At 42.2% G+C, this 13,026-nt stretch overlaps 1 protein-coding gene across 10 annotated transcripts in view; it reads right to left on the reverse strand.

Moving 5' to 3' along the window:
- Pdzd2 (PDZ domain containing 2) overlaps window positions 1-13,026 on the reverse strand; it is a 374,613-nt gene that overhangs the window by 151,340 nt on the left and 210,247 nt on the right. The window contains exon 1 of one of the 10 annotated variants that reach the window (XM_074077665.1): window positions 1-13,026. This exon is cut by the window's right edge and continues 23,313 nt beyond it. The exons of the other annotated variants lie outside the window; for them this stretch is intronic. The gene's annotated coding sequence lies outside the window, so the exon portion shown is untranslated. 10 annotated transcript variants of the gene reach the window in all.

The following is a 13,026-nucleotide window of genomic DNA, read 5'->3' on the forward strand; positions in this document are numbered from 1 at the left end:
CTGCTTCATGAGCTGATCAGCTGTGTGTTCTCTACTGGGCTCCGGCAGCCACTTGCACAGGACAGACTCCAAAGTTTGTTCTGTTTTATTTCCCATCTCCATTCCGTTCTTCAAAGTTGTGGGTTATTAATTATCAACAAAACTGCGAGCCATGCCAGTGCGAGCTCCGACTTTGTGCCAGCGCCCCATGCTCTGCTGGGCTTAGGAACAGATCCTCTCTCTCTCTCTCTCTCTCTCTCTGTCTCTCTCTCTCTCAGCTCCAGGGCCCCACCCACCCACAGCCCTCAGATCATTTTTCATTTATGAGTGAGTCTAGCTAAACTGTGTCTATAAGAGAATGAACCAACCCTTGCTCTTCCAGCAAATTGAATCCAGGCTGCTAAGAATGACTTTAATTTTTTGGGAGTATAGGGGAAAATTAGATTTCGGTAGAAGATACCCATGGCTTTCTCCTGCAGGTATCTGCAGATCAACTCTTCCATCAGCAATGAAGTCGTAACAGGCGCCCCTGAATGCAGGCCCCAGAAGTGGACTGAAGATTTCAGGCATGCATGAAACACCCAAAATAAAACAAATGTGTATTTCACATACACTAAAACTGTGATACCACAATGATCAGCCAAGAAACTTTTCACTCCATGACCTAACACTTGACAATAAGCTACATACACTTTGCACTTATGGGAGTCTTTAAGTTGCATTTAAATAGCTACAAAAATTGAGAGTGTAGACTATTTTGTAACAGAATCACTTTATTGGCAAACAAAATCTACTCAAAATCATGATACCAAATTCACAACTTTTCTTTTCTTAAAATGTTAGAATACATTAATACTGTGCTGATTCCATATGTGTATACATATAGCTTGAACAAGTTCACCTCCTCCTTTATATTCCTCTTCGCTTGTCCTCTTCCCCCATTTTTAAACAGTGTTTGGTGGTTTCACTACGCTGTTTTCATTCATGTAATTTCAATCCTCGTTAACCTCAGTGTCCTTTCCCCACCTCCCTCCCACTGCTCCCCCATGGTCTTCCTATTGCATTCATATCCTATTGTTATTATTATCACTGTTGTCGTCATCATCACCACCATTTTAGGTCTACAGTCCACAAGTAAGTGAGAACACGTGGTATTTGTCTTTCTGAGCTTGGCTTATCTCCAGCAACGTGATGATCTCCAGTTCTATCCATTTTCCGGCAAATGACATAATTTCATTTTTCTTAATATTCTGTGTAATAGTCTTAATTTTCTGAGTATATTCCATGTGTTCATGTATTGTTGCAACGTTGGCTGATTTCCACAGTTTAGCTTTGTGAACAAGAGCTACAATAAACATATTCATTTATACACTTTTGGATATATGACCGAGACTGGCATGGCAGGGTCATAGGCAGATTTTTAGTTTTCTGAGGAAACTCCAAAATGCTTTAGGTAGTGATTGTGCTAATTTACATTCCTACCAACAATGTATGAAGGTTCCTTTTTCCCTGAATCCTCACCAGCATTTATTGTTGTTTGTTTTCTTGATGATAGCCTTTCTGACTAGGTTACAATGAAATCTGAATGTAGTCTTGATTTGAATTTCCTTTATGGCCAAGGTGTTGAACATTTTTAAATTTATTTATTAGCCATTTTATCTAATTTGTTTTTACATTTATTAATTGGGTTATTTCTTCTTTTGTTATTTAATTTTTTGAGCTCTTTACACATTCTGGATATTAATCATTTATCCATTGCATGTTTCGTGAAGGTTTTCTCACATTCTGTGGGTTGTCTCTTGATTCTGGTAATTGTTTCTTTTGATGTACAGAAACTTTTCAATTTGATGCAGTCATATCTGTTTATATTTCCTGGATAAAACTCAAAAATAATTACCTATGCTTATATCTTCCAGAGTTTTTCCTTAGTAGTTCAAAGTTTCAGGTCTTACATTGAGATCTTTGATCCATTTGGAGTTGATTTTTTGTAGAGTGAGAGAGAGGGGTCTGCTTATAACCAGTTTACCAGCACCATTTGTGGAAGAGGTTGCCTTTTCTCCAGTGTATGTTTTAGGCTCCCTTGTCAAAGGTCACATGACGTAGTTGTATGGTTTTATTTCTGAGTTGGCTATTCTATTCCATTGGTCTTCATAGCTGTTTTTGTGCCAGTACCATGTTGTTTTTGTTACTATGGCTCTGTAGTATAATTTGAAGTCTGCTATTGCAAATCTACAACTTTTCTAATCCTGTTAAGTGCCCATCTTCTGTTGCAAACCCATACTAGCAAAGCAGAGATACATCAGTCAGCTCTGAGAACACATATCCCTACTACACATCAACCACTACAAACATGATTTTGTCTCTCTCTCAGGCTATCAGGAAACAGAACTTTAAAAAACTGGCTCCCCCAAACCAACACACATGCAATGTGGTTTCTGCCATGGGTAATATTTGCCTTGCTTTGCACTTGGAGAAAAAGGGGTCTTTCATGATCCAACAACCAGAGAAAAAGGTGTCAAAACCCCCAAGGCTATTGCAGTCGGTATGAAAATAAACTTGAACAATTTTAAAGGGAATGGTATATTGTCATTACAATACTGACAAAGCCCTCATTGGCTACATGAGTGAGGTTTGGACAAAAGAGGTACAGACACCTTCTGCTTACTTGAGGCTATTTCAGCCATGCTTCCAGACTTCAAAATTTCTTTTTTAATTTGTCCATTTAGTTTAGCATTTTATCAAATATAGACTTCCCTCTCCCCCCACTCACCCCATGAACTCCATATTGTTATAATCTAGTTCCAATCACTCCAGGATTTCTTTAATTTTTAATTTTTTCTGATATGTTAAAAGACTGCTAGCTTAATACCTGAACTTAAAGTGTTTTTTAAAACTTTTGTTATTAGTTTAAAATATCTCTTATGAAGAAACTGCTATACATGTTTTCAATGCTCCAAGTGGATTCTAGTCATCCCAACACCCTCACACAATATCTTTGAAAAAACCCCAGTGATTCACCTTTTACAGATGAGACAGGGAAGACATATATTGTGCTTCGCTGGTGGGGCAAAGAGAACTCACAGGAGGATGAACTAGGCCTAGATGCCAAGCCCAAGCAGGGAGACCCAGGTCAGCCTACACATCTACCTGCAATCCAGAGGCCAGGAAGCTGGTCATGGGGAACTTTCCTGGGACTTCCTTCTTAGCTCAGGAAAGACTGAACTTCTTCTCTGAGTTTAAATGAAGGAAAAGGAAGTATGCTCATTGATCTTTTTTGTTTTTTAAACAAGAAGTGGAGGAAAGGGGGTTAAAAGTTTCTTGGTCCATGACTAAACTACCATTTTAAGAGGTAAAATCTTGCCTCGAAGACTCTCTTCAGCATTAGTTTGTGACACCTGCCAACAGTCTATGGTAAAACCAGTTATTCTACCTCTTTGTCACATTCTCTCAACAAAGGGTGGATAAGATGTAACAAAGTTTTGCTGTCGGGGGGGGGGGGACTGCGGCTGTGCTTTCTCATGCTAATCCTGTAGCACAGCCAGAATGCAGTGTGTACCCCACCACCTCAACCTCGCAGTTTCCAGGAAGAGAAGGTTCTTGTCAGCTGTCCATGGTAGTAGTCTGGGGCTCTGTCTTCTGCCTGTCCACCATGGTTCCTGTCTGGACTTAGGAGACCACTGTGCCCTCTCACCGTCTGTGAATTGGGAGGGACCTCAAATATCACTTCTTTCTACCTTCTCATTCTGCAGATTCGAAAACAGATCCAGAGATAAGGAAACGGGCCAAAGTCACAGGGCAGATTGGTGGAAGGGCTGAGGTTAGAATATATATATTCCTGATTTAGATTCTAAGACGGTATCAGGTGGACAAGATATGAATCATTACAGCCAACAACTAATGGTTCCCCAGTTGGTCACAAAGCCCAGCCTAGAGACACACCTAAGACTCTCCACGAGCAAAAACAGAAGGGGAACACGAGCAGGGCAGACAGCTAATGACCAATTCCAGCATCACCAGCAGAGAAAAGGATGAACAGTCCTGCAACGGCCACTTCTGGACACACTCCTATGTATGTACACACCTATGCTCTAAGCAGCACCATCCACAATAACTGAAAGGTAGAGTGATCCAGATGCCCATCAGTGGATGAATGGATAAGTAAGACATGGCATACCCACATAACAGAATTGTGCTCAGCCGTAAAAAGAGAGGAAATTCTGACACACGCTACACCATGAATGAACCATGAAAAGACATTAAGCTAAGTGCAATGAGCCAGTCAGAAAAGAACAGATATTCTGTGATTCTACTCATTATGAGATACTCAGAGTAGTCAAATCCACAAAGAGAACAAGTAGAACGGTGGCTGCCTAGAGAGGAGGAATTGGGAGTTAGTTTAATGGTGCAGAGTTTCAGTTTAGAAAAACAGTTTCAGTTTAGAAAAAAAAGTTCTGGTGATAGTGGCCCAACAAGATGAATGTGTTCAGTGCCACAAAACTGTATACTTAAAAATGGTTGAAATCATCATTTCTCATTATGTGTATTTTTCTAGAAAGGCAATAGAATCTGAATTTTTCTTTATAATTTCCCTTTGGCCAGTTCTATGGCTGTCATGCTTCTTATGGCTGAAGTTACAAAAAAGACTTATCACGTGCCATAAAATAAAACTGACAAATGACCTTGAAAATAATAGGAAGCACTAAAGTTTGCTTCTCCATTTTGCCATCCCCCAATCAAACATCACTCGCAGAAAGTTATAAAAACAAGTAAGGCGCTCAGTTTTGTTTCCCCGTTCTGTGATGGGAGATGATGCTGCTGATGTCGACAGGAACATCCTGCAGATTGTGCAAGCTGGGAGAGCCTTGGCCTGCAAATTTGGAGAAGCAGCAACACCTGCATTAATGCAGAGGGTTCCCTGAGAAAGCTTGATGTGGCCACAGCCTGTTCCTCTCCTCCACAAAGCCCTCTTGGAGCTCATGTGCCCCTTGCTTCATGCCAATGTGGCAGCATAGACTGAAGCCATCGTACCTTTTTGGTCTCTAATTGTATAAGGATCTGTTTCTTAACTGTCAGATCTGTCAATTACAATCATAAACCTCTGAGGACTCAAGCTCCCTCCAGCTGTCTGGAGCCTCCTCTCAGCTCCTCTCAACCTCCATCCTCCTGCTGAGCCACACAAGGATGGGGGAGCATTGGCTCCTCTCCCTCCTGTTCTCTGCGTTATCCCATCCACCTCTACAGCTACAGCAACCAAGGGAAGAGCCCTCAACCCTCAATTGCCATCTCTCTTCTGAGCTTAGAATGTTACAATATATTGGATGGATAATCATGGTGACAGCCACTCACTCTAGGGGCTGCAAGAATAAATGTTGAATGTTGGCAGGGCACAAAACATGGAGTGAATGACAGAGAGGCAGGTTTAGCATTCAGATTTAAAACCCCAAAAAACACTAAATCATGCATCAAGTGAGCAGGTTTGTAGCTTCTATGAGGCTCCAGGGCAAGCGCAGGAGACTGTTTTTCTCTCTGGCGTTTATTTTATTGGAAGTGCTGGATCAATTATTTATTGAAAAGTTTCATCTTACCTTCCTCTTCTGAGCAAGTCCAGCACACTCCCATGCTCTAGCAAATAAATGGGAAAACAGGACAAAAGTCCATCCTTAATGCAGCTTTGCTATGCTTTTGATGTTTCTTCTTAAGGGTTCTTTCTTTGTAATTTTTCTAATGACCTTAATCTATTTTTTCCAAGAATACATTCTATAAGATGTCATTTTGGGGAGATGCGCTATGGAAGAACTTGTGGTCAGTAAGATTAAGAAATATTGCTTACTACTTCTTCTTTAACTGCCTTATCCAAGTCTTATTTTCTCAGATAGTTCTCCCCCCTGCCTTTTTACAGTGCAAGTTATTAATATCACAAAACAAGCTCTTTGAGGACTTTGCAAAATACTTCGTGCTTTCGCCTTAGCTGTTCAGTCTGCTTCCCCTTTGGTACAGGGCGTTCTGGGTTTAAACTTCCATTTATGTGCAGAAACATTCCCTCTCCCTAAACCAGTCCCCATCCCTCAGGCAGAGACCTGTTTTCTCCTCCTCTCCTCACCTAAGTGAAGGTAGCCACGTGAAATTGCCCCATTTTCCTCAAGAAGGAGTCATCCTGGGTAAAGATGGAACCAGGGAAAAGGCATGTTAATCAATATTAGTGCACATCATTATGGCCCAAAGATTGAGTCCTGGACAAAGACATGTGTCACTAGGGCCACTGGTCACCTCTAGCCAGCTTTTTAGAATGAATTAGAATTAGAATTAATGAGGATGAGATCGGTCTGTAAGAAAAGATAGCCATGTTTCTTCTAGACATACATGAAGAAAAGAACTAACTACTTTTGGAAGAAGTCTCGTTTGTTTTTCAGAAACTTAAGGTAATAATTCTGCATCTTAAACACAGGCAGATGGTGGAGGGACACACCAGATGGGCAGTGCTAAGGCCGTCAAGGACAGGCACTGATAAATTGCTTCTTTGGTTACCTGTGCAGAGCACACACTCAGTGAATACTGCACACCATTGTGGCTTGGTTGCAAGTACATTTTAGAAGGGCTAGTGAAACTTCTGTGAACTGGAACTATTTTTGCTTTTTCCAAAGTATTTCTATGACTAGTCAACCCTTTTCCTCCCTGTCTCCTTGCTCTTCTATGAGCCCCACAGTGCAGTGTGTGTTTCCTGGTGGAGAATGCACCCAGTCTATAATTTCCAGATCTCAAAATAATTCAGCCCTCTTGCTTACCAAGTCTCCCTTATGATTAAAAATTATTAGAGCCTTTCTTACTCAAGTGGGGAAGGGTGGAGTAAAGCCCTTGGAGGAAGAAATCTATCAAAAACCGTATTACACTCAATGATATGTTTGGACTCAGAGCTGTACTTTCAAGGTATTTCTCATCTTCACCACGAAGAATCTTTTCTTGGAATCACGTATGGTTCTGTGGTTGCAGGAACTTGATTCACAAAACCGCAGCTTTCAGAACTGAGGAAGTTGGGTCGTTTGTGGAAACTCCTTTCTATGGGCCTCCAAACAATCGGTTATTTGTTTCCCCCTTTTCTTCCCACAAGAAGAATGTCTTTAAATAATTGGATATTTCCCATGGGAATCAGGCAGTAGTGACTTCCAGGTCTTTAGTTTTATCTAAAACAGCTTAAAAACAAAAGATACGAGAATGTGCCTGCCTGACCTTGAACAATACAAATTCTGGCAATAAGAATGACAGCCAAGGGGTAAAACTTCTGGTACATCTAGTACCTGGGAGGAGGGTGGGCACAAGTCTCTCTAGTTTGTATTTAACAAAGAATGTGTGAAGCTGGGTGTAGTGGTACATACCTATAATCCCAGCACTCAGGAGGCTGAGGCAGGAGGATCAGGAGTTTGAGGCTAGCCTGGGCTACATAGCAAGACCCTATCTCAAAAAACTAAAACAAGCAAACAAAAAGAGTGTGTAGCCCTCCTAGCACTCATTTTAAGAAGTGGTAGGGGGTGTTGATGGGGTAGGCTGTGCATGTGTGGGTAAGAAGGTAGGAAATTTTATACCTGTCACTTAATTCTGCTGTGAACCTAAAACTTCTCTAAAAAAAGAAAAGTCTTAAAAAAGAAAAAAAAATGGATGGACCTTCAGTTAGACTACCATAGCTTCATGGCAGCTTTCCCGCTCATTAGTTATGTAAACAGTAAGTGTTAAGCCTCAGTTTTCTCACCAGACCAGGTACAAGGCAGTGACAGAATGCTTTAGACAACTTCAGTGCTGACCACACAGTGGGTTTTTGATCAGCTGAGGTCACAGTGACTTTCGAGTAAAACCAACTGGCTCCACCTCTGATTGTTCTTATTTCAATTTCCCCTCTGCAGTTTCTGCTTCTTGACATCACTAACCAAATTACACATGGTTTGTCCTGGTTCCAGAAGTTCCTGGCTTAATTGAAAGTGACAAAGGGGAGACTGGGAAAGCAGAGTGCTCAGAGAGCAGCAGTGTTAAAAGACTCCAAAGTCAGAGCTGAGCAGTGCCCAAAGGAGCTGCCAGCTTGAATCAGGCCACTGGTTACCTGATAAGGGAGAAAACAGAACCATATGCCACCTGGGATTTTCTCAGATAAGCTACACACAACATCCACCTGGAGCGGCACAGAAAGACATCCGTGTCATCTCCCTGGCAGGCGCCCTGCCATCAACAAGATGAAGGACTTCCTCTCTGAAGGGAAAGCACCTTCCTTCTCAGGAGCATCATGAACTTCCTTTTTTAAAAATTTCTTAACTTAATTCATGATTAGGGATGAGCCAGGTCTTGTTTCCTTTTTTACTGGTGAGAAAATAGAAGAAAAAGGTCACTAAGGTGACCCTAAATATCAGAATAGAAGCCTGAACTGGCATGACTAGCTGTGCTATTTAAAAAGAAAGGTGATCTAGGAGAACCATGGCATCTTTCCTTGTCCTTTCCTTATGCTGACTGTAGTACACCTCAAAGGAAAATTTGAAATACCTAGAATGATACCCATGAATGATTCCCAGATGATTCTTTCTCCATCTTAACTTCTCAATACTGGGACCCCTTTTGTTCTTACCATCATTGGTTCCAGGTTAAAGTTAGGGAGCTGACATTTCCATCTGAATGTGCCAACTACCAGTCCGCCAGCTCAATGCCTTTCCTTCCTTTCCAGTTGGGGTTCCCTTCAGCTTATGCACAACTTCACCCTCAGCTCTTGAGAAAGCCTTCTGGAATTTCTCTTTTTTCTCATCCTCAGTAGAAAGGAACCCTTTTTTTAAAATTTTCTTCCAACATCTCCATGGCTGCTGGTTTATAATAGCATCTACCTGGCAGTTGACAGATGCAATCACCATTCCAATCCTATAGCTCTCAGGGCCTTTCTGAATCCCACAAACATGTCCTTGACATTGACCAGGCCCTTCAACTGGCTGACCCCCCACCCCCCTGCTTTCCTGCCAGCTCTGGCTGCTTTCCTCTATCTTTCAGGGCAGGGTGCTATGTTCCCTGCTGTTTAAGTGCAGGTACTGCCTTCATCAGCTCCCATTGCTTCCCACATTTCCCAAAAGTTCTGTGGAGTTTATAGATAGTTACAAATGTTGCCCGATGTCTGCTATGGTGACAATTAGCAGAAAGTCTTCAGTAAATACTGACAGATGTTGGTAAGAGGCTTATGTCTTGATTCTATTTCACACTCAGGTAAACTGCTCCCATCGGCCCTGTAGCTTCCTTTCCCCAGGTCCTTGGACACTAACTTTTATCTCAGGCTTAATAAAATACTCTTGCCCAGAAGCAGCTAGGCAAATGGTTTCTGCACTGACACTTTGCAGATTCAAAATCCTCCAGTCACAATTAGCAAACACCCAGAGATCCTTAAGGAAAACAACTGGACATGGCAGGTCAGACTTGCAAAAGTGACCTTCCAATCAGGGCAAGGCTGGCCTAAAAACAGATGCACCTGAATTAGGATATCTAAAGGTGTCAAAGGCAAAGAAGACCACACCTAACCCACATGGTCTCGCTTACTGGGCTGGGACAGCCAGTAAGTAGCACAGGTATGAGGTAACACAAGAATGGACAGGTATACTTACTTGCCTCTGGCTCAAAGGCACTTGGGGACCCAGTGGGAGAAGAAATCAAGTCTGTACACCTGACTGAGGGCATGCAAAAGCACTCTCCCTGGGATGGGTGAGCTGGTTCCATGCAATTACACCTAGCACAGAGAAGCCAAACCTTGTGTATGGCCAGCTGTCTCTGAATGATACTGAAGCCAGTAGGTCTGCTGCAGGCAGGACATCCAACAGCCCTCAATTACTAGTCCTCATCACTAGGATGGACTAGTGATTAATAGCTAGTATTCTGAATCCAGGCAATGTCTGAGTTGAGAGGGGTACAAAATCCAGAAAAATAAAGTCCATCATAAAAAATAGTTGTTTACAGGGAAAAGGGAGAATAATGGCGGGGATGAACAAAACCACAGTTCATGTGGAAATGTCATATATAACTATTATGTGCAAAGAAAAACATTAAAAAAAAAAAGCACACCCCACTCTTAGACTTTGTGAACATTTGCCATCACAGGCACACATGAGACCTGTATCTGACATTCTCCCACAGCCCGCCAACACACACATGTTCTGACAACCACAGCCCCTGCCAAACAACTGTCAATAAATGCTTCTTAAAAGCAAAAAGTTCCAGAAGGCTTGGGAACAAAGCCCTGAGCCGACAGTGCACTGTGGAAGGAAATTTTCCCCGACAGAATGGAAACAGGACTGACCGAGAAAGGGGCCCTATAGTTGACTGTTCAGAAACATATCGGGGAAGGATATTTGTCTCTACACAGGACAAATGTTGAAAAAAAAAAAGTTAACACATACACAATCAGAATTCCCTTTCTTTCACAACCTTGACCCGTGGCTCTTTGAAACTCTCTGGCCTATAGACAGAGCAAAAGGTGCCTTCCAAGCCTTCAGGGTACTATCAACCAAATCCAGAAATGCACTCCACTTAAGGACAAAGCAGACTTTCTTTGGTCTTCCTGTTTCCAGGTTGAAACTCCTGGATACAAGACAGAGATGGTGTTCTTGGCCAAGAGCCCAGGGGATTCAGGAGACCATCCTTGGGCCTAGGGAAGTCTTGCCAATTAACACAGAAAGTCTGTAACCTGGCTGCTGGGAGCACAATCTAAGGAGAGCACAGGTTAAATCTACCCAGGAAGGGCCAGTGACAGGTGACAGTGACACAGGGTCATCATTGTCTTCATTGTCTTTGCCTGGACTTGTCAGTGGCAATTAATAAGATCTGGTGAATTCAGGTGAGAGGTGTTTCTCTAGAGTATTAGTATCTGTCCCCAATATTCCTTCATATCACTGCACAGCTCTGGAAACATCCAACATCCTTTATTTATTTATTTATTATTAAAGACAGAAAGGCGTTTAATGAATACCTCCTCTGTGCCCCACCCCGCCCCCACCGAAATAGCAGTTCATCTTAACAATTTTGCCTCTCTCTCAGGGGCAGCAAGGTACGCTTTCACACTTAAGCTAGGTTTTCTCCGTCCCCTACATTTTGCTGAACTCAACCTCTGGAAGCGCCAATCCCCGCCAGGCTTACAGTAAATATTTCATGCTGCCCCACTTCCTAAAGCACAGGAATGTCAGAATTACTGAGGTTGCTGGACTGAATTCAGGTTTGCTTCACCAGCTTTCTGTGTCAGTTGTGTGTTAGGAAGTGCTCCTGTGCACAACGTAACCTCAATTTCAACAGAATTCCCACTGGAACAAATATCACATTTGTCACTGAATTATTGCCACAGTTAGTTCAGTTAAGAAAACAGGGGTCAGGCGTGGTGGCTTAAGTCTGTAATCCCAGCTACTTGGGAGGTGGAGATCCACAGGATTTTAAGGTCTGAGGCCAGTGCAGACAGAAGCACAAGACCATATCTGAAAAACTAAAGAAAAAAAGGGCTGGGAGAATAGCTCAAGAGGTAGAGTGCCTGCATAGCAAACACAAGGTCCTGAGTTCAAACCTCATACTGTCCACAACCCCCCCCCCCCAAAAAAAAAGGAAGAAGAAAGACAACAGCATCGGCCATGGAACTGAGTTATCCTTTCTCACATTTAAGTCTGTCCTCCCAAAGTTTCAAAATTCTCCTGAGACATGTACCATGTCCTTGTAAAATTCCTTTTCAAAGCCAGATCTTTGTGTTAGGAGCAGTCTTGAGTGTGACTCACTAGGAATGACCATGCAATAAACTTTCGTCATTAGTAATTTTAATTAAAATTAAAAAACACCTGCAAGTTTTTACCGTGGGGGAGCTGCATGGGCTTGTGCTCCTTGCACTGGGAATTTTCTTAGCTTTTTAACTGCGGGATCGCGTGGCTGTGGAGGCAGACGTTCATCACGGCACCTTTGTGACTGGATTGGTAACCACTGAAGGGTTACAGGCATTGACACTTGAGTCAACCAAGATACAGGGACATCTGGCTCCAGCTCTCAGCAGTGGAGAGAGAAGGCTGGGGGAAGGAGAGGAGAGGATGGAGAAAATGACCTGGCTGCTTGTTGCTGCTAAATGAACCCTGAAGGAAAATTAATACATATATCGCAAGTCCCTGGCAAAATCCAAACTTCAAGGCAACCAGAAGAATACAAACTAGGATCTCTTAAGATGACTTTATTTCTAACAACGCATAAGCTCTGAACTCTAGTCACAGTGACAAGAAACAAATTTGGGTGCTAAAAGTTGTTAAAAAAACAAATCTGGTTGCCCCCCCCCCCATTTTGAATGACTTAAAACTTTGATCTGCTTATTCACCTGAGGATGGAAACTACACCTGTAATTATCAAAGCAAGAGACAGAAACTCAAACTGGTAGAATAGCTGCGGGAGGCTGTGGTTTCTTAAAAGGATGAGAGGTTAACATTATAAAATTATGCACCAGACACTGTGTCCAGAGTTTGGGCATGTAATTCTTACAATAACTCTTTGGTTCCTGCCATTTGTGTTCTATTTTATAGACTAAGTAACTAGTTGGATGTAGGACTTAATTTGCTGGAAGTCGCCATGTTGATAAGCAGACCATCAGCTAAATTTCAGGATCTGTGCCTTTCTCTTTTTTCTAGTCTTCTAATTAACGTATTTCCTTCAGATCTCTGTTTTTCAGATCTGGGGTCTACATAGGATGCGCTCTTCAAAAGCAACTGAAAAGCTGAAGCCTGAAAGAAGGACTCAATGTATTTCTCATAAATAAGAAAAATGCTAAAGTATTGCTCACTTGTTACTTTTGTTGTCCTTGTGCCCAGGAGTGGAAAATAATTAACTTCAGAAACTTGGGAACAGAAGGGTATGTTCCTCACTGAAAAACTCCAGTTAGCACACTGGATTTCAGAAGAAAGGCTTCCTTCATCAAAACAAAACACAACTTCATAGAATACTGTCAAGCTAGAGAGACACTTTCCACAGAGTCAATTCCCTAGTGTGTGATGGTGGGTTCTGGGTACTCTGCAGTTCAGTCTGTATCTA

The sequence above is a fragment of the Castor canadensis genome, chromosome 6 (genome assembly GCF_047511655.1).
Source record: "Castor canadensis chromosome 6, mCasCan1.hap1v2, whole genome shotgun sequence".
Lineage (NCBI taxonomy): Eukaryota > Metazoa > Chordata > Mammalia > Rodentia > Castoridae > Castor > Castor canadensis.